Source organism: Tachyglossus aculeatus, chromosome 1 (genome assembly GCF_015852505.1).
Source record: "Tachyglossus aculeatus isolate mTacAcu1 chromosome 1, mTacAcu1.pri, whole genome shotgun sequence".
Taxonomy (NCBI): domain Eukaryota; kingdom Metazoa; phylum Chordata; class Mammalia; order Monotremata; family Tachyglossidae; genus Tachyglossus; species Tachyglossus aculeatus.
Genome location: NC_052066.1, coordinates 93,917,719 through 93,940,093, shown reverse-complemented (window position 1 = coordinate 93,940,093; position 22,375 = coordinate 93,917,719). Strand labels below are relative to the sequence as shown.

The 22,375-nt window shown below is 44.7% G+C and overlaps 1 non-coding gene across 1 annotated transcript; it reads left to right on the top strand.

Annotated features, from left to right (window-relative positions):
* The first annotated feature begins 7,230 nt into the window (after positions 1–7,230).
* Positions 7,231–7,368, top strand: LOC119934063. The gene has a single exon (XR_005452854.1). It is a non-coding gene; the product is annotated as a small nucleolar RNA SNORA7 (small nucleolar RNA).
* The last annotated feature ends 15,007 nt before the right edge of the window (positions 7,369–22,375 follow it).

Below are 22,375 nucleotides of genomic sequence, written 5' to 3'. Positions count from 1 at the left end.
GCAAGTCATTTAACTTCTCTGAACCTCAGTTACCTGGTCCATAAAATAGAGATTACAACTGTGAGCCCTATGTGGAACAGGGACTGTGTCCCACCTGATTACCTTATGTCAACTCCAGCACTTCGAACAGTGCTTGCCACATAATAAGTGCCTAATGAATGCCACAATTATCATTATTATCATTAAAGCAGCATGGCTCAGTGGAAATCTCATGAAATCTCCTTCTCATGAAATCTCTCGCTCCATCCCTTCTCCTCTCCTTAACTTCCATCTTCAACCACTCACTCTCCACTGGTTCCTTCCCCTCTGCCTTCAAACATGCCCATGCCTCTCCCATCTGAAAAAAAACTCTCTTGACCCCACCTCACCTTCTAGTTATTGCCCCATATCCCTCCTACCATTCCTTTCCAAACTCCTTGAACGAGTTGTCTACATGCGCTGCCTCGAATTCCTCAACACCAACTCTCTCGTCGACCCCCTCCAGTCTGGCTTCCGTCCCCTAAATTCCACGGAAACTGCCCTCTCAAAGGTCACCTATGACCTCCTGCTTGCCAAATCCAATGGCGCCTACTCTATCCTAATCCTCCTCGACCTCTCAGCTGCCTTCAACACTGTGGACCACCCCCTTCTCCTCAACATGCTATCCAAGAGATTGTGGGGTGGGCTGTAGACAGAGAGAAGGGAGGTGAGGTAGGAGGGGGCAAGGTGATGGAGAGCCTTGAAGCCCAGGGTGAGGAGTTTCTGCCTGATGCGCAAGCTTTCATCCCATCCCATCTGGACTACTGCATCAGCCTTCTCTCTGATCTCCCATCCTCGTGTCTCTCCCCACTTCAATCTATACTTCATGCTGCTGCCTGGATTGTCTTTGTCCAAACTCTCTGGGCGTGTTACTCCCCTCCTCAAAAATCTCCAGTGTCTACCAATCAATCATGCTATCCAAGAGAGACTCTGTCCTCTCCTGGTTCTCCTCTTATCTCTCTGGTCGTTCATTCTCAGTCTCTTTTGCAGGCTCCTCCTCCCCCTCCCATCCCTTTACTGTGGGGGTTCCCCAAGGTTCAGTTCTTGGTCCCCTTCTGTTCATGATCTACACTCACTCCCTTGGTGACCTCATTCGCTCCCACGACTTCAACTATCATCTCTACGCTGATGACACCCAAATCTACATCTCTGCCCCTGCTCTCTCCCCCTCCCTCCAGGCTCGCATCTCCTCCTGCCTTCAGGACATCTCCATCTGGTTGTCTGCCCGCCACCTAAAACTCAGCATGTCCAAGACTGAACTCTTTGTCTTCCCTCCCAAACCCTGCCCTCTCCCTGACTTTCCCATCAGTGTTGACGGCACAACCATCCTTCCCGTCTCACAAGCCTGCAACCTTGGTGTCATCCTCGACTCCGCTCTCTCATTCACCCCTCACATCCAAGCCATCACCAAAACCTGCCGGTCTCAGCTCCGCAACATCAGTGCCAAGATCCGCCCTTTCCTCTCCATCCAAACCGCTATCTGCTCGTTCAAGCTCTCATCCCATCCTGTCTGGACTACTGCATCTGCCTTCTCTCTGATCTCCCATCCTCGTGTCTCTCCCCACTTCAATCCATACTTCATGCTGCTGCCTGGATTGTCTTTGTCCAGAAATGCTCTGGGCATGTTACTCCCCTCCTCAAAAATCTCCAGTGGCTACCAATCAATCTGCGCATCAGACAGAAACTCCTCACCCTGGGCTTCAAGGCTCTCCATCACCTTGCCCCCTCCTACCTCACCTCCCTTCTCTCCGTCTACAGCCCACCCCGCACCCTCCGCTCCTCTGCCACTAATCTCCTCACCATGCCTCATTCTCGCCTGTCCCGCCATCAACCCCCGGCCCACGTCATCTCCCGGGCCTGGAATGCCCTCCCTCTGCCCATCCACCAAGCTAGCTCTCTTCCTCCCTTCAAGGCCCTACTGAGAGCTCACCTCCTCCAGGAGGCCTTCCCAGACTGAGCCCCCTCCTTCCTCTCCCCCTCACCCCCCTCTCCATCCCCCATCTTACCGCCTTCCCTTCCCCAGAGCACCTGTATATATGTATATATGTTTGTACATATTTCTTACTCTATTTATTTATTTATTTATTTTACTTGTACATATCTATTCTATTTATTTTATTTTGTTTATATGTTTGGTTTTGTTCTCTGTCTCCCCCTTCTAGACTGTGAGCCCACCATTGGGTAGGGACTGTCTCTATATGTTGCCAACTTGTACTTCCCAAGTGCTTAGTACAGTGCTCTGCACACAGTAAGTGCTCAATAAATACGATTGATTGATTGATTGACAGAGCATGGCTTTGGAGTCAGAGGTCATAGGTTCAAATCCCGGCTCCACCAACTGTCAGCTGTATGACTTTGGGCAAGTCACTTCACTTCTCTGGGCCTCAGTTCCCTCATCTGGAAAATGGGGATTGAAACTGTGAGTCCCCCCAGGACAGCCTGATCACCTTGTAACCTTCCCAGTGCTTAGAACAGTGCTTTGCACATAGTAATCGCTTAACAACCACCATTATTATTATTATCATCATCATCATCATCATCATCATCATCATCATCAACATCATTGTGCCCAGGCCCAGACCCCAGGTAGTTTCATGCTATCTGGGTCATAAAGACTTGCTCAATCCCTCCATCCCAGTCCCACAGCACTTACGCATATATCTGTAATTTATTTATTTAGATTGGTATCTGCCTCCCCCTCTTGCCTGGAAGCTCATTGTGGTCAGGGAATAATCACTTGGTACAGTGCTCTGCAAACAGTAAATGCTCAGTTAACACAACTGACTGAATGAATGAAAGAATGAATGATCAGGGTGGGGCTGGGGTCAAACCGTGGGAGAACATAGAGAGCACATGGTGAGGCTTGGGTGTGAGGCTGTGCGGGAGCCGCTGCAATGATTCATTTCCATCTGTGTTCTTTCTCTCTCTCCTGACAGGACCTGGGGCCATGGGGGTCCCATGTCTGTCGAGTCACAGCCCCAGCAACCTGTCCCTGGAGACCACCCCAAGGGCAGATGTGGCTCAATGCAGCCTGTGCCTCTCTCTTACCTACTAGATGCAGGATCAGCTGGTCCTGAGGGGTGTTGGTTGTTGCCACCAGGACCACTGGCCCAGGAATTGGTCATAAGGCACGTTGCTATGACATCCCTGCAACACAACTGAATCCTTTAAAGCAGTCAATCACCTTGCCCCCTCCTATTGCATCTCACTACTCTTCTGCTACAACTCAGCCCGCATGTTTGGCTCTTCTAATGCCAACACTCTCACTTTACCTCAATCTCATCTGTCTCGCTGCCGACCTCTCACCCAACATCCTGCCTCTGGCTTGGAACACCCTCCCTCTGTCAGGGAACACCCGACAGACAATTACTCTCCCAACCTGCAAAAGGCTTATTGAAGGCACATCTCCTCCAAGAGGCCTTTCCTGACTTAGCCCTCCTCTCCTAGTCCCTTCTGCATCACCCTGATCATCCCCCTTCCCAGCCCCTCATTAATTAGGTAAATATCTGTAATTTCATTTACCTAAATTAATGCCTATTTCCCCCTCTACACAATAAACTTGTTGTGGGCAGGGAATGTGGCCGTTATATTTTTATATTGTATTCTCCCAAGCGTTTAGGTCAGTACTCTGCACACAGTAAGTACTCAGTAGAAAGGCACTGTGGCTCAGTGGAAAGAGCATGGGCTTAGGAGTAAGAGGACATGGGTTCTAATTCCAGTTCTGTCATGTGTCAGCTATGTGACTTTGGGCATGTCCTTTCTCTGTGCCTCAGTTACCTCATCTGTAAAACGGGGATTAAGACTGTGAGCCCCATGTGGGACAACGTGATTACCTTGTATCTCCTCCAGTGCTTAATACAGTGCTCTGCACACAGTTAGTGCTCAATAAATATGATTGAATGAATGTTTGGCAAATAGTAAGTGCTTAACAAATGTCATCATCATTACTATTATTATGATTCACTGACTGATTGGCTGACAGATTTGAAATTTTTTCTGTAGAAAACAACAGGGAGTCTAACATGGCATGGACGGTATTCCCAAGCATGGATGGTGGTGCAGACTCTTTCCCTGCTGCACCTGAACACCAGGTAGGAGCTGGGTTGCCTGTACCGGTCCTGCAGCTCCTGGCCCTTGGTACTGGGGACATTATCATATAGTTATAATTCTATTTATTCTGACAGTTTTGACACCTGTCTACATGTTCTGTTTTGTTGTATGTCTCCCCCTTCTAGTCTGTGAGCCCATTGTTGGGTAGGGACCGCCTCTATATGTTGCTGACTTGTACTTCCCAAGTGCTTAGTACAGTGCTCTGCACACAGTAAGCACTCAATAAATATGATTGAATGAATGAATGAATCACCCAGAAGCTCCAGGAGGTCAGCTTCTGTTTCTCCAACTTCAGCTCCCGGAGTTGGGCAGACACATTGGTGAGCAGCCTCAGGAGGAAGGCTCTGACGTCCCCCTTGGGCGATATGAAGGGCATATGAACTGCATGCATAATTGGCACTGGAGTGCTGAGGTGGTAGTTGGCAGAGAGGGCATGGGAAGAAGAAAAATTAATAGTACAGATTTGGATCCAAAATATTTGTTCCATCCATACCTCAGAAAACTCAATTATCTTTCTTGAAAGTTTTGTTATTAAGCTCCTCAGTGCCCTGAAAACTCAGCTCAATCAATAGGTAATTTTTTTTTTTCTGGTATTTGTTAAGCACTTACTTTATACCAGGCACTGTTCTAAGCTTTGTAGTAGATACAAGGTAAGCAGGTGGACACAGTTCATGTCCCACATGGGACTCACAGTCTTAATCCCCATTTTACAGATGAAGTAACTGTGGCACAAGAGAAGTGAAGTGACTTGCTTAAGATCACACAGAAGACAAGTGGTGGAGTTGGGATTAGAACCCAGATCTTTCTCACTCCAAGACCTCTGCGCTATCCACTAAGCCATGCTATTTGTTTAGTACCAGGTCTGAGCAGAGAACTTTACTCAGCACTTGGGAGAGTACAATAGGCATGATCTCCATCCTTAATGAGCTTCCAATAAAGTAGGGGAGAGAAATACTAAAATAAATTTCAAGTAGGAGAAATAAATAGAATAGAAAAATATGTTCTTAAATGGTACTGGTTGGAGGGAAGTTAATTAGACACAGGGAATTCTGAGGGACTTTTTTTAGCCTTCTGTATGATTAATTAATGAATTTGTTTATTTTTTCAGCCACTATTCATCAGTATTTATTGTATGCCTACTGTGTGTCTGAAAGTAGCATCTAATAAATGTTACGGACACTTTTGCTGTCCTCCAGCAGTTTACAATCCAGTGGGAGAGACAAGCAGAAACAGTTTGAATGCCCATCACCCAGCTGACAAGCGGCGGAGCTGGGATTGGAACCCATGACCTCTGACTCCCAAGCCCGGGCTCTTTCCACTGAGCCACGCTGTAATGTCTGTCTCCTTCTAGGCTGTAAACTCATTGTGTTCAGGGAATGTGTCTGTTTATTGTTGTATTCTCCCAAAAGCTTAGTAGTGTGCTCTGCACACGGTAAGTGCTCAATAAATACAATCGAATGTGTGAATGAACTTGTGAGCTCCATGTGAGACAGGGACTAGGTCCAACCTGAAAAACCTGTACCTACCCCAGCATTTAGAACAGTGCGTGGCCTGGTGGAAAGAACATGGGCCTGGGAGGCAGAAGGACCTGGGTTCTAATTCCGGCTCTCCCACTTGTCTGCTGTGTGACCTGAGGGAATTCACTTCTCTGTGCCTCAGTTATCTCATCTGTTGAATGGGGATTAAAACTGTGAACCCCACGTGGGACATGGACTGTGTCCAACCTGATTAGCTTGTATTTGTATCTGCCCCAGTGCTTTGAACAGTGCTCGGTGCCTAGTAAGCCCTTAACAAACACCATCATGCCCCCCACCCCAAGACAAAAATGTGTGACAAATAAGAAGCATTTAACAGATACTGTAAAACAAACAAACTAACCTCCAAGAGGCCTTCCTTAAGTCCTTAATTTATCCTCCCCACCCTCCCCTCTAGGTCAACTATGTTCTTGGCTACTACCCCTTAAGCACTTTGTTACTCCACACCAACCCCACAACACTTACGTAAATATCCTTCTACTCAACTATTCTACTCAACTACTCCCCCTTCCCCTCTCCCCCTTCCTCCTCCCCCTCCTCCCGCCTTACCTCCTTCCCCTCCTCACAGCACCTGTATAATATATGTATATATGTTTGTACGTATTTATTACTCTATTTTATTTGTACAAATTTACTCTATTTTATTTTGTTAATATGTTTTGTTTTGTTGTCTGTCTCCCCCTTCTAGACTGTGAGCCCGCTGTTGGGTAGGGACTGTCTCTATATGTTGCCAACTTGTACTTCCCAAGTGCTTAGTACAGTGCTCTGCACACAGTAAGCGCTCAATAAATACGATTGAATGAATGAATGAATAAACCTTCAACAGTTATTTATTTCTTCTGCATTCTTTTCTGACTATTAGCTTTAAGGCCCTTCCTGGGCATTGCCCTCTTACTTATACATGCTCCTCTCCAACTACAATCCAGGTAATAATAATAATAATAATAATAATAATAATAATAATAGTTATGATGATGATAATTGTGGTATTTTTTAAGTGCTTACTATATGTCAAGCACTGTACTAAGTTCTGGGGTAGAAACAAGATAATCAGGTTCCTTATGGAGTTCATAGTTTAAGTAGGAAGGAGAACAGATATTCAATCCTCATTTTGCAGATGAGGAAACTGAAGCACAAAGAAGTTAAGTGACTTGCCCAAGGTCACACAGCAGACATGTGGTGGAGATGAGATTAGAACCCAAGTGCTCTGACTCCCAGGTCTATGCTCTTTCCACAAGTCCACACCGATTTTCCAGCTTTCACTCTTCATTCATCTGAAGCTAACCTATTTACTGTGCCTTATACTCTACTCCATAACTCATGTCTGTCTTCCTCCCTGGTACCCCCTACTCCTTCAAACCCATTAGACCACATCTCTCTCCAGCTTCCAAACACCCCTTGAAATCCCACCTTCTCCAGCAGACTTTGCCCAGTTAATTTTTCTTCTCGTCAAACATATCCTCCCAACAATACCTGAGCCATTTTGGACCACTAAAGCTCTTGAGCACTTGTGACCACTCAGTGCACTTTCTGTATACATCAATTTACATTCTCTACTATTTCAGTTCCCTTTTCAGGATCGCATCTGGAGAGTTTCCAGTACTCTGTGAATCTCAGCTATGGGAGGGAGAGTCAAGCAGAGTCATACCCATTCCATTCCTAGCTTGGACAGTGGCTAGCGAGTGGAAGACTATCTGCTACAAATCAAAACTCCCCGTGCTGGGTAGCAGCAGCATGAGAGAGAGAGTCAGGGGTGGAGACTCAGGTTTATTGCACAGAAGAAGGCAATGATAAACGATTTCTATATCTCTATCAAGAAAACTCTATGGACACACTACCAGAACGATTGCAGGTACAGGTGGGGTGTTCTGGGAGAGATGTGTCATGGAGCTCCTTTGCTGTCGGAGACAACTCGACAGCATAAGACAAGACAGGACTATTTCAGTACTTAATTATCCACGTATCCAGCTTTTCATTCTCTTCTTCCTCTTCTACTACGCAGCATGGCCTATTATGGAAAGAGCACAGGACTGGTAGTCAGAAGACCTGTGTTTTAGTCCTAGCTCCACCACTTGCATGTTTTGTGCTCTTGAGTAAATTCCTTAACATCTCTCTGCCTCAGTTTTCTCATCTGTAAAATGGAGATAAAATACTTGTCCTCCTTCCCCTGTAGACTACAAACTCAGGGACTCTGTTACTTTTATCTTGCCTTATTTTTGACAATCCCCTGGTCACACCAACACTTTATACATTGCTAGCCACATAATAAGCACTCAAAAAGTACAGTGATTATCTGAAATCAATCGTATTTATTGAGCACTTACTGTGTGCAAAGCACTGTACTAAGCACTTGGGAGAGTACAATATAACAGAGTTTGTAGACCCATTCCCTGCCTATAATGAGCTTTCAGTCTACATGATTTTGAAAATGATTTTGTTGGTCTCCCTTGTTTTGATTGTAAACTCCTTGAGGACAAGGCTCATGAGATTGCATCCATGGATGTGTGTCAAACCAAGAACCTCATGCATACCAGCGCACTGTGCCTATGGAAATAGAGCAAAGGACCTCTTTGAGCCCCTTGGCCATTTTGGAAGAGCCCCATTCTGGGAAACAGTAAGGCCTAGTGAAGAGAGCCCGGGCCTGGAATTTAGAGGACCAGCATTCAAATCCTGGCTCTGCCACTTGTCTGCTTTGTGATCTTGGGCAAGTCACATCCTTTTTCTGTGCCCCCATCCCATCATCTGTAGACTGGTGATTCAGTACTTGTTCTCCCTCCTATTTAGACTGTGAACCCCATGTGGGACCCGATTTTCTTGTATCTATCCCAGTGCTTAGCCCAATGCTTGGCACATAGCAAGTGCTTAAAAATACCACTTACTACTACTACTATTATTATTATTATTATGAGCACCACTCAGACATTAACGGTTAACAGGGGAAAGGGATATCCCACTGCCAGCAGTAGAGAGACATGAGTTGTTTTTACCGTAGCAGGGTTTGCACCGACCCATCCACACTGTCTCACCCTTTCAGTCAATCAGTGGTATTTACCACTACTGTACATTACCAAATGCTTAGTACAGAGCTCTGAGAACAGTAGGTGTTCAGTAAAATACCATTGATTGATTGATATAGTGGGAGTAGGGGGCATTATTGAAAGCCCCCTGCTGGGAGACTCTGACTCTTAGCTAAGCCACACATCTGACTCACAAGTTAGCTCCCAATTCTCAAGTACATCATATAAGAAAACTTATACATGTTAGGATTGCAAATGACCTTAAGAAATATCACAATTATTCTATAGTTCAGTTCAGAGAATATGACTCTTAAAACATTAAGTACACATTTTAGGCACAATTCCCTTTTAAAGATGGCATGGGTTCTAAAGGAAATTTAATCCATATGGTTCTGATTCGTTTACACATGTCATGAAATCACTAAATTGGCTTTCAAAAGCTGTTTGGTATCCTTGGAACCTTGGGGTTGGCTTTATAACATTTCAAACATTTTTTTTTTTCTTTTGGTCCTGAAAACAGCAATCGTGTCATCCCAAGAGAAAACCAACTCTAACAGTACCAGGCCTGACCTCATTGTGAAATTCCAAAGAACATGCTCTTTGCTTGGGCTCTAGGGGAAAATCACAAAAGGCAACCTCTGTTCAAGACGTGTACGTAAGCTGGGGTTAGCCACCGTCTGCTGGTGTTGAAGAATTTAATTTCACGGAGTCTTTCTCCTTAAAACTTCTTTGGAAGAAAAAAAGATCTCAAGTGTTGAGTGTGTACTCTGTTCAGAAAAAATTAAAAATAGTTGCACCCTGGGAGAGCTGTATCTACTGTAGCACACTTTCTCCAAGGGGTGAGCTAAGACTTTTCCTCAGTTCTACTAATCCTTTTGCCAAGGCTGGGAGGCCACAGGAGAAGATTGAAAAGACTCATTGGTTTGACTTGTTCCCAGTGAGGTCTTGCATTTTTTGCCAAAGCTATTGCCATTCTTGCCTCCTTTGGGATACTGTGGTTATAACAGATTGGAATGCTTTGGGGAGTTCAACTGTAAGCTAGTTGTGGGCAGGGAATGTGTGTTATATTGTTGTGTTGTAATATAAATGACACTAATAATAATGGTATTTGTTAAGTGCTTACTGTGTGTCAGGCACTGTACTAAGTGCTGGGGTGGATAAAAGCAAATTGTGTTAGACATAGTCCCTGTCTCACATGGGGATCACAGTCTCAATCCCCATTCTGCAGATGAAGTAACTGAGGCACAGAAAAGTTAAATGATTTGCCCAAGGTCACACAGCAGATAAGTGGAGGAGCAGGGATTAGAACCCATGACCTTCTGACTCTCAGGCCTTAATAAAGTGCCCTGTATAAAGTGAGCACTCAATAAATACGATTGATTGATTGATTGACAACCAATCAGCAGAATTTATCAAGCACTTACTGTTTGCAGGGTACTGTACTAAGTATTTGGAAGAGTACAGTGGAGTTAGACTCCCTACTTCCAAAGAGCTTGCAGTCTGGAGGGGAGACAGATATTTAAATATCATAGTTACTCAGATCACTATCTACCCTGTATAATTGCCCCACCCTGATTTTTGAGGTGATTCTATTTGGTAGCATTCATTCACAAAATTGTAAGCAGTAATAACGGCTCCAGCTAGTGGAGGAAGACGAAAAGAGTCAGTGTGCAATAATGTAGGAGAGATGGCTTTATGCCTGGGGAAGGGGATTTCTTCTGTGAGAAAGGTGAGCTCTGGGGAAAGAAGAGAAAAAGGGAGTAAGTTAATTCACTGAATGCATATAGTATGCAGCACTTGGGACAGTGATATCGATGAAAGAGATGCAGTCTCTAGTACCTCAGTCAATGATATTTATTGAATGTTTACTATGTGCAGAGCGCTATACTAAGCATTAAATCATATTTATTAAGCACTTACTGTGTGCAAGCACTGTGCTAAGCGGTTGGGAGAGTACAATATAACAACAGACTCACATAGGAGTGTACAATACAAAAGAATTAGCAGATGCATTCCGTGCCCATAACAAGCTTACTTCCTTAGCATACTCTTCTCCCACTCTTACCCCCACTTTTTTTCCTTCTCTCTTTTTCCTGCTCCTCTTATGTCAGGAAAGGGTTTACAAACAATATTGTACTCTTCCAAGCACTTAGTTAAGTGCAGAACATAAAGAAGGTGCTCAATAAATAGCTTTGATTGCTAGACATCTAATTCATATGTGACTCATGACTGTATATGACTCTATTTACTCTCCTTAGCTGCAATTGACCATATTTACTCACTTAAATGCTTGTTATGACCATATTTACTCACTTAAATGCCTCCACCTTTTGGCATAGTTTTTGTAATGTTAAACAGGCATTTAAGTGAGTAAATATGGTCAATTGCAGCTAAGGAGAGTAAATAGAGTTTATGAGATATGAAAATAATGGCTACAGGCTGATTTGTGGGAATCAGTAGGGTATAGTGGATAGAACATGGGCCTGGGAGTCAGAAGGACCTGGGTTCTAATGCCACCTCTGCCACTTTTCTGCTGTACAGCCTTCAACAAGTCAGTTCACTTCTCTGTGCCTTAACTACCCCATCTGTAAAATGGGCGTGAAGATTGTGAGTCCCATGGACTGGATATGGACTGTGTCTAACCTGATTACCTAGTATCTACTCCAGTGTTCAATATAGTGGCACAGAATAAGCACTTAATGAATTCCATAAAGAAAAACAAAACCTATATGCTTAATTGGTCTGGTGGGGCTGATGGGAGATATAATAATCAATTAATCAAGCACATTTATTGAATGCTTATTGAGTGCAGAGCCCTGAATATAAGCTGGAGAAGTTACTACTACTAAGCTCATTGTGGGCAGGGAATGTGTCTGTTTATTGTTGTATTGTATTCTCCAAAGTGCTTAATACAGTGTTCTACACTTAGAACAGTGCTCTGCACACAGTAAGTGCTCAATAAATTTGATTAAATACTACAACTTCTACTACTACTAATAATAACTGTGGTATTGGTCAGGCACTATGGACCAAATACTGTACTAAGCACTATATTAGATACAGGATAATCAGATCGAACACAGACCCTAGCCCACAAGGGGCTCACGGTCTAAGTAGGAGGGAGAACAGGTATTGAATCCCCATTTTACATATGAAGAAACTGAGGAACAGAGAAGTTTAATGATTTGTCCCAGGTCACTCTGAAAGCATGTGGCTGAGCTAGAACTAGAACCCAGGTCCCCTGATTCTCAAGCCTGTGATCTTTCCACAAGGACACACTCAGCGAAGGATCTGTCCACATGTTTTGTCTTGTTGTCTGTCTCCCCCTTCTAGACTGTGAGCCCATTGTTGGGTAGGGACCGTCTCTATAGGTTGCCAACTTGTACTTCCCAAGCACTTAGTACAGTGCTCTGCACACAGTAAGTGCTCAACAAATACGATTGAATGAATGAATGACCCTGGAGACCATGTGTTCTCAGAAGGGCTTTGAAGACTGTGTATGGTCCTGAGTGGCCAACTCAGTATCCAAGATTATATTAGAGGGTTCATGTGTTGGGGCCACCAGGGGAATGATCACCACAACTTAGAAACTAGATACTTTAATATACAACATGCAATTAACAGGAAATCAGAGATTCAGCTATAGCGATAACACAACTGTACCTCACCCAATCCAGGCATAGAGTTTCCTACTGTGAGGTGCTCAATCTCGTCCGGTGTTCAAGTCCTTAATGAGCTGGACCAGTCTGGGAGTCCCCGGCCTAAGAGATCCCTGGGCCAGGGATCATTCTCCGCCCTCCCTTCGGAAGACAGTGAGTGGCAACATGGGTCTCATTTCCCCCTCCTCTTATACTATTCTTATTGCCTGTAAGATCGAGCTTATTCCAGGTATGCCCTAATTTATTGCTACCAAATAGTTCGCTCTGTTTTTGGCAATTTGGGATGACAGTGCAGTTTTCTTTTTCAGTTTTTCTTTCTTCTCCCGTTGCTAAGCTGGGGATCCCTTCACTTTGGCAGGATGCGATAAGCAGAAGGTTGGGGCTTGTGTTTGTTGAGAGAGTTAGTTTAGGAAGTAGATTAGGGGTTGAGTTAATGTTAAAAAGAGTTAGTCTCAAGAAGTGTATCCAGGGGTCGAGTTAATGCCGGGGTCTCTCTTGTCTTGTCTTACACTGTTGAGTTTTTAGCTTAGCCTATTTTCCTTCAACATCCCACCACGGCCACAGTAAGAGCATGGACCGGCTCACTTTTAGTGTCTGGGCAGTGAGTAGCCTGGTGGGGGCTGCTAGCCTGACATCCCTTACACATAGGCCAACAACAGAGTATTGGGGGATTCAGTTGCCATAAAAATACCGGGAGTAAAACAATATGCATTATCATTTGGTCTTTGTTTGGAACCTATCTGCCCATCTGGCTGTGGTTACAGAAAGAGATATGCCAAAGGGCATTAAGTTTAACAGTTGTTTACAGAAGGTGCAAACTACACTGACTGGATCAGATGGGTAGAGCAGCAATCTGCTGGTTGTGAAGGAAGAAGAAGTTACTTGCATAGGGGATGATGTGAGCAAAACCTCAGAGGCAGGAGAGATAAGAATGAGGCAGAGTGAATAGGTTAGCAGAATTTGAGTTTTAATGTAGGCATAAATGGTGTTTTGTTAAATTTGTATTTTTGTCAGGCTAGTATCCATAAACAGAGAAGGAAGATAGTAAACTAATCACTCCATCTGCAGTCTACTTAAAATCAGACCTTTGGCTTTCATGCAGAGGGCAAGAAATTTGTTTCTGTTTACTTTCACAAGACATAGCCAAGCTTCTATTTAGTGACATGAATCAGTTTTGTTGGTGTTTCCATTTATACCATTTTAAATTCCTTTTTAAGCCAGAACCTTTTAAAGTTAGAGTTTTCTCAGACAACATCTCTCCCATCAGAACTGCTGGACCTTAGTGAAATGAATAGCTTGTAAGAGTCGCAGACATTTGCATCACCATGTTTTATCTGAACTATATTACTATTATGGTATTTGTTAAGTGCTTACTACATGTTCAGCAGTGTGTGAGATGTAGTATGACCTAGTGGAAACAGCATGGCTTAATGGAAAAAGCATGGGCCTGGGAGTCAGAGAACCTGGGTTTTAATTTCGGCTCTGCTATCTGTCGCCTGCAATGGCATATTACCCGAGATGGAGCGTCACCAAGACATTATTTCCCTGGTCTGGCCTCCCTGCTTGTGGTTGTCCTTTTTCAAATCTGTGCACACCAATGGGGAATGGTGTGTCAGTTGTGAATCGCATACATGCACACACAAACACATACACCCAACCCTATCCATCCTCACTGTAAGAAGCAATTGTTGAAATTGCTTGACTTCTTAACTATGCCTTGACTGTTGCATCTGCCTCCTTGCTGGCATCCTGCCTCCGATCTCTCCCCACTCCAAACCTTATTTCACTCTGTTGCCTGGATCATTTTTCTAAAAATAAAAGAAAACGGTCTATGTTTTCTTACTCTTTAAGGACTTTCATTGGTTGCTCAGCCACCTCCGCATTAAACAGCCTTTGGCCTTGAAGCACTCAATCAGTTCTCCACCTCCTACTTTACCTCATTGCTTTCCTATTACAACCCAGCCTACACACTCCACTTCAATGCCAACCCACTTTACCTAGACCTTGTCTATATCAGTGCTGCCCGCTTGCCCATATCCTCCCACTGTCCCGGAACTCTTTCCCCTTTCATATCCAACAGGCCATCACTCCCTGGCAACCTACAAAGCCTTATTAAAATCACAGCTTCTCCAAGAGGCCTTTCCCGACTAAGCCCTCATTTCCTCTACTCCTACTCCCTTCTACCTTTCCTATGCCCTTGGATCTGTACCCTTTAGGCACTTGATATTCATCTCACTCTCAGTGCCACAGAGTTTCTTTACATATCCACAATTTATTTTAATGTCTCTCTCCTCCTCTAGGCTGAAAGCTCTCTGTCTGCAGGGAACATGTCTACCAACTCTGTTATACACTCTGACTCAGTACAGAGCTCTGTCCACAGGAAGTGTTCAATAAATATTGATTGATTGATTGATTAAAGTGCTCTGAATACAATAAGCACTTAAAAAATGCCATTCATCGATTGATTGACACTTATGCCCACATCCTAATTTTGACCCTGAAGTCTGGCTGCATTGAAAATTCCCTACCCGAATTGGTGCTAATAATGACAGTAATGATAATCGTATTTATTAGGTGCTTACTATGTGCCAAGCACTGGGCTAAGAGCTGGGGTAGATAGAAGATAATAAAATTGGACACAGTCCTTAATAATAGTAAAAATTGCATTATTTCTTATGTGCTTACTATATGCCAAGCACTGTACTAAGTGCTGAGGTAGGTATAATATAATATGGGATTGGGATTGGACACAGTCCCTGCCCTAAATAGGGCTCACAGCCTAAAGTGGGGTAGAACTGGTATTCTATCCTCATTTCACAGATGAGGAAATTAACGCATTGGGAAGTAAATTATTTTGCCCAAGGTCTCTCAGCTGGCAACTGGCCAAACCAGGATGACAAACCTGGGCTATTTCCACAAGACCAAACTGCCTACCTGCCTCCTCAATTATGTCTCTAAATTAATCAGCAAACTATGTGCAGGCCTCTTCATTAGAGACAGTTGGTGAAAAGTAGTTTCTTTATTAATGTTCCATTTGGATTTGAGGCATTGTGTTTGCACAGTCCAGCCTTAAAGTAACTTTTGTGTTGAGGAACAACAGGGCCAGGGAGAAGAAAAATTCTCACTTAGGTCTTTCTTGAAATAAAAGCCTCAGCACAGTTTGTGGTCTGTAAAGGAAAACAAAGTGGGGTTTGAGGGAGGGAAGGGTTTGTTTGGTGTTCTGCTGCCCCTCAGTGGCTTGTGCAGCCATTTCACAACTCGACTGATGTGTCCCAGACTGAGCACATTTATTCATTCATTCAATTCAATCGTATTTATTGAGCACTTACTGTGTGCAGAACACTGTACTAAACGCTTGGGAAGTACAAGTTGGCAACATATAGAGACGGTCCCTACCCAACAGTGGGCTCACAGTCTAGAAGAGCACAGTGAAATGTGTTGCTAATGTGGACACTGCCTCATGATTTCCATGCTCTCGACCATGACGGGGACTTCGAGTCTCTTGCCTGCCCAAAGAAATCTAACATTCCCCTGAGAGGTGACACTGCTCTGAGTCCAAGTCCTCCGAGTGTCCCCGGGGGACTGCTGGTGGGGTGCCCATCCAACCCAAGACGGCCACTTCCCTGGAAAGAAAGCTGCTGGGGAGGAGGAGAACGTTTTTCTCAGTCTGAGGTCAGGCCACCCATCCAGCGTGTACTGGACCCTGGATCTCCCTCATCCGGGCCTGGCTTTCCTCACTGCGGTGACCTCAGAATGGGGCTGGCAACACAGCCGAGGAGGAGCAGCTGCAGACGCAGACATCTCTGACAGCCAAGATGGAATGGAAGAAGGGAGGGAGGCCAGCCAGGGCAGGAAACATGCCTTCTTCAGCTTCAGAGTTTGGGCAGAAAACATCGGGCTCCCCCAATCTGAAGATATGGAGCAACATTTCCCATCTCTGTCTCTGTGGAGGGCAGGAACTCTCCCAGGATCACTGTCCATCTTTCCTAACTGACACTACCATATTGGCTGTACATATGTCCTCCAGACTGCAAGCTCGTTGTGTGCAGGGAATGTGTCTGTTAATTGTTATATCAAACTCTCCCAAGCACTTAGTGCAGCGCTCTGCACACAGTAAGTGCTCATAAATATAATTGACTGACTAACTGACTGTCCCAAGGGCTAGTGGAGCGGTTCTTCCGTCTTGAGTGAGCACAGTTCTTGTCCCTTTCCTCCACAATGGGACAGGGGAGGATTCAGCCAATATGGCCATGCCATGGGCCAGTGGAGAGAGATCTGCACATGCGTGGAGTTTAGCGAACGAGGTGTTTCAATGAATCCATCAGTGGTTTTTTTAATTGAGCTCTTACTCTGGGCAGAGCAGTGCATTATGCCCTTGAGAGAGATTACAATATTTAATAGACAAGATCCCACTAGTGGGGGAGACAGAAGTTAGGATAAATTACAGGTAGGGAAATCAATAGTGTTAAAAGACTAAGACCTCTTGACTCTAAACTCCTTGTCAGCAGTGATGTGGTCTGTAAACTCAGTTATGCTGCATCCTGCTAAGTGTTTAGTACAATGCTCTGCACACAGTAAGAGCTCAATAAATATAATTGATATTGTGCAATGAGAGGCAAAAGGGATGAGTGCCTAAGTGCTTAGGTTTGGAATACAATTCATAGGAAAAGGAAAGGATAATATGGTAGGGAAGTGACAGGTTAGTCAGGGAAGGCTTCCTGGGGGAGATAGGTTTTAACAGGGATTTGTAGAGGGTGGAGGAGGTCCAGGCAGGAGGGAGGATATGAACAATAGGTTGAACATGATAAATTGAGGCAGAGTAAGAGGTGTGGGCTAATGAACATAATTTTAGTATTTGTTAAGCACTTACTATGTGCCAAACATTTTCTTAGGTGCTGGTAGGCTGGATCCTGTCCCTGCCCCTCATGGGGCTACAGTCTAAGTCTTAGAGGAATGAAATGTGCTGGCTGGGTTCAGCAGAAAAGGATCAATAATAGGTAGGAGGTGGAAAGCTCAGCATGGCACAGTGGATAGAGCATGGGCATGGGAGTCAGAAGGACCTGGGTTCTAATCCTAGCTCTGTCACTTGTCTGCTGTGTGACTTTGGGCAAGTCACTTCACTTCTCTGTGCCTCAGTTACCTCATCTGTTAAATGGGGATTGATACTGTGAGCTCCATATGGGACAGGGACTGTGTTCAACCTGATTTGCATGTGTTCAGCCCAGAACTTAGTACAGTGCCTGGCACACAGTGAGTGCTTACAAACGCCACAATTACTACTAATTTTAAAGCAAATTGTGAAGACTTTCTGTTTGATGTAGAAATAGATGGGCAACCATTGGAGATTTGTGAGAAGTGGGAGGAGATGTGCAGGAGCATTTTTTAGAATAATGATCTGGACAGTAAAGTAGGGACTGGAGAGGGGAGAAGTAGAGGCAGAGAAGTCAGTGAGGAGTCTGATGCAGTAGTTGAGGTGGAATAAGTTACGTGCTTGATATGTCAGTGTGGTAGCAGTTGGGATAAAGAGGAAAGGATGGATTCTAGGGATTTCTTAAAGATAGGACCAACAGGATTTGGTGACAGACTGAATACCTGGGGGCTATAGCATGGGACTAAGAAAGGGGTGGTGGGAAGAAGGAGCAGGGCATTCACACCAATAGGAGGGCACCGGGATGGGGGGTGAGGAAGAATCAGCTTGTAGAAAGGATTCCCGGTTCTTCCTTCACCTCTCCAGGGAAGCAGCCCTGCTGCAGCCTTCCCAACACTGGAAAAACCCAGTGGGGAGGGAGCTTCTGCTCCCTACCCCGCACACTGCTGGGCCTCCACTCCTGCAGGATTGAGCAGAGGCTGTTCCAGGCAACAGGCATCCCCTCAAAGCCCCAGATCCACCCATCCTCCACCTCCCCAAATTCCTCTAGTAATAATAATAATAATGGTATTTTTTAAGTGCTTACTGTGTGCCAAGCACTGTTCTAAGCACTGGGGTAAATACAAGGTAATCAGGTTGTCCCATGTGGGGCTCACAGTCTTAAGCCCCAATTTACAGATGAGGTAACTGAAGCACGGAAAAATTAAGTGATCTGCTCAAAGTCACACAGCTGACAGGTGGTGTAGCTGGGATTAGAACCCATGATCTCTGACTCCCAGGTCCGTGCTCTTTCCACTAAGCCATGAAGCTTCCAATAATAATAAGGATGATGGTATTTGTTCAACTCTTACTATGTGCCAGGCATTAGACTAAGCACTGGAGTGGCTACAAGCAAATTGGGCTGGACACTGTCCCTGTCCCAAATGGGGCTCACAGTCTCAATCCCTATTTTACAGATGAGGGAACCGAGGCCCAGAGAAGTGAAGTGACTTGCTCAAGGTCACACGGCAGACAAGTGGCAGAGCTAGTATTAGAACCTATGACCTTCTAACTCCCAGGCTGGGCTCTATCCACTAAACCATGCTCTGACCTGTCCCCTCTCTTGTCATTCATTCATTCAATCATATTTATTGAGCGCTTACTGTGTGCAGATCACTTACTAAGATCTTGGAAAGCACAATTCAGCAATAAATAGAGACAATTCCTACCCAACAACGGGCTCACACCTTGCCCCCCAACCCTGATGTAAGATGAGAGAGGAATGCAGTTGTGTCATGTTGAGAGCAGGAGTGAAACCGGACCAGGGCTGGAATGGGGACAGAGGCAGGGGTTGGGGACTAGTTGAACCTGAGACCAGCCAGGACTGAGGAAAGACTGCAGAGCAGGAGAGGCCTGAGTCAGGCCATTCAGGTCAGAGGCCTGGACCTGAGGGGAGACAGATCAGGACTCAAGGGAACAGCTGGAACTTGGAGTCAGGGGCACTAGTTCTGGTGCCCCTGAATCAGGGGGTCATAGGAACGGGAACCCTGGGCCCACAGTTTTGGTGGGGCATCCAGAGTTTCCCTGCTATGGCCCTACACCCTTCCCCATCCATAATGGCTGCTTTGTCATGGACAGCACTGACATAGCAGAAAGCAGAGCCTCCGTCTGAGGCAGGGCAAGTGAGGAATCAGGGAAGGTGGGGGGAGCATCAATCTGGGGCATCTACCAGGCTTCCACTGATTTCTGTGTTCACTGAGAAGCAGCGTGGCTTAGTGGAAAAAGCACAGGCTTGGGAGCAGAGGTCATGGGTTCTAATCCCCGCTCCACCACTTATCAGCTATGTGACTTTGGGCAAGTCACTTAACTTCTCTGTGCCTCAGTTACCTCATCTGTAAAAATGAGGATTAAGACTATGAGCCCCTTGTGGGACAACCTGATTATCTTGTATCTACCCCAGCACTTAGAGCAGTGCTTGGTACATAGTAAGCGCTTAACAAATACCATCATTATTTTTCCACTATCCCAGACAACCAAAGTCTTCATTCTAAGCAATCATCTCTGATTGCAGTTCTGGAAATGATCCCACTGACTTGTTTATTTAACATTCATTTCCTTGGAGGGCTTAGACTACTAAGGAGTCCCCCATGAGCAGATAAAATGTCTTGATCCAAGGGAGCCATAGAGTCCAAAACTCAGGTTTTAAGGGGGCCAAACACAATGCAAATTTGATTGGGAGCTACAGGTTTAGTCATTCCCCTGTTGGGGGAAGGTGGCCTTCAGGTACCAGATAACCTTCAGATGATTCAGATGACTTGTGAGTCTGATTTTTGTGTTCATGTTTGGGAGGTTAGCACAGCCAAAGAACCTGTGGTGGGTCCAGTTGGAGACCTTTGAAGCCAGTGATAATGAATTTCCCCATGATGCGGAGGAAGTTGGGCAACGATGGGAAGATTTTGAGGAGTAGAGAAATGTGGCAGACAGATGCTGCAAGGATATGAGCCAGTTGGCAGTGGGGAGAATATGTTGAAGTGGGGAAAAACTGGAGTCAACCAGGCAGACTGTCAAAGAGACCAATGCAATAGTTAAACCTTAATAGGATGAACAAGGGTCATAGGTGTTTGAGGGGAGAGGAGAGGGAGGATCTGGAAAATGTCTTGGAGGAAAATTGTCAAGGTTTAGCTGTTGACTGGATGTAATCAGTGAATGACAGAGAGGAGTTGAGGATGACCCCAGTTTTGGGCTTTGGGGTCGAATGTGGGTGTTAGTGGCACAGAGAAGAACTGGTTTTAAGGGAAAGGGTTGGAGGGGCTGGGGAATGGTGAATTGTGTAAGTCGTAACTGATTGATGGGGTGTTAGGAAAAGGATGCTGAAAGTGGAGAAAGAGCCTGTTAAAAGAGTTACAAAACTCATGGAAGATGAACAAGATACAGGTTCTTTCTCTCCCTTCCCCAAACCCCCTCCCTCAGAAAATTCCATGAGTTCCAAAACTTGAGGGAAAAAATAGATCTTTCTCTAAACTAGCTCCCTGAGTTTTTTCGGGGTTTTTTGCAAGACAGTGGTGAAGACTGAAACATTCATAGGGATGAAAGTGTTTTTTTGTTTACCCTTGCAAATCACTGGCAACATGGAATAGGGAAAAATATATGTAAAGGGATTATGTGGTTATGAAAGTCAGCTGCTATCTACCTGCAAATGGGGAGTGTGCCACAACTCCTAGAAAAGGCAGTGTATACCAAAAAATTGCCTTTCTTACTGAATTAGATTAAAGTGATCAGAGGGCTCTATCTGGTGGGTTTTGCTCTCCCATAGCTATAATCAATTAGAAAGTAACAAATTTCAAAGGAGTGGTAAGGTCCCATTCGGAAGCAGTGTGGCTCCATGGAACGAGCCAGGGTTTTGGAGTCAGGGGTCATGGGTTAAAATTCTGGCTCCACCAATTGTCAGCTGTGTGACTTTGGGCAGCTCACTTCACTTCTCTGTGCCTCAGTTACCTCATCTGTAAAATGGGGATTAAGATTGTGAGCCCCACGTGGGACAACCTGATTACCTTGTATTCCCCCAGTGCTTAGAACAGTGTTTGGCACAAAGTAAGTGCTTAACAAATACCATAATTATTATTCATACGGCCTCAGCACTGATGATCAATTGCCAGTGTTTTCTCCCTCAGTCAATAAGAGAATCCTGTCAAGGGGTCAGAAATTTATGGTTATCCTCTAAATATTCCTTTACCACTGAGGACAAGGCTGATACCACCTTAGAGATTGTGAGAAAGGGAGAAGAACTGACTGGCTTTTTAGGAATTATTTGCCAAACCTAAGCCATGAGAAATGATAAATCAGTGATGCTCTAACTCTGATGGGGTCCCTTCTAGATTCTTCCAATATTCAGTCCATCAGTCAGTGCTATTTATTGAGGGCTTACTGTAAGCAGGACTGTACTAAGAACTTGAGAGAGTACAATACAATGGAGTTGGTAGATACATTCCCTGCCCATTGTGGACAGGGAATGTGTCTATTATATTGTTATGATGCACTCTTCCAAGTGCTTAGTACAGTGCTCTGCACACAGTCAGGCCTCAGTAAATATGATTGACTGACTTCCCACAAGGAGCTAACAGCTGGAATGTGCTTGTATCCACCCCAGGGCCCACATAGTAAACTCTTAACAAATACTATTATTATTATTATTATTATTATTACATAATACTTAGACATCAGCAAGGGCTATTCTTCAATCAATGAAACACTGAGGCAATGCCAGAAGACATCAAGGGCCAAACTATAATCACCACTTTCAAGGAGAAAGATAAGATAACTGACTGGAATCTACCGTAATCTCTATCCTCTCTAATGAAAGTCTGTCTGGACCATCTACTGAAAAATGCCTACTGATGCCATTTCTGACACAATGTGTCTTTATAAAGGGCACAGCTCAACTGATATGATCTTTGCAGCACGCCGCATTTGGAAATGCAGCTGGCATCATCAAGGCCTGTACACAGTTGAATGTTGCAGTTGTGGGTTTTTGTTCATGACCTTGTCTCTGGCTGCCCCAGTACTCCCAGCTGGAAAAGTGGTGGATTTTTTCATTTGTTTAATGGTACTGGATAAGCATTTATTCTGTGACAAAAACTGTTCAAGCGCATAGGTAAATACAAGTCAGGACGAAGCCGAAGGGAGTGGGAG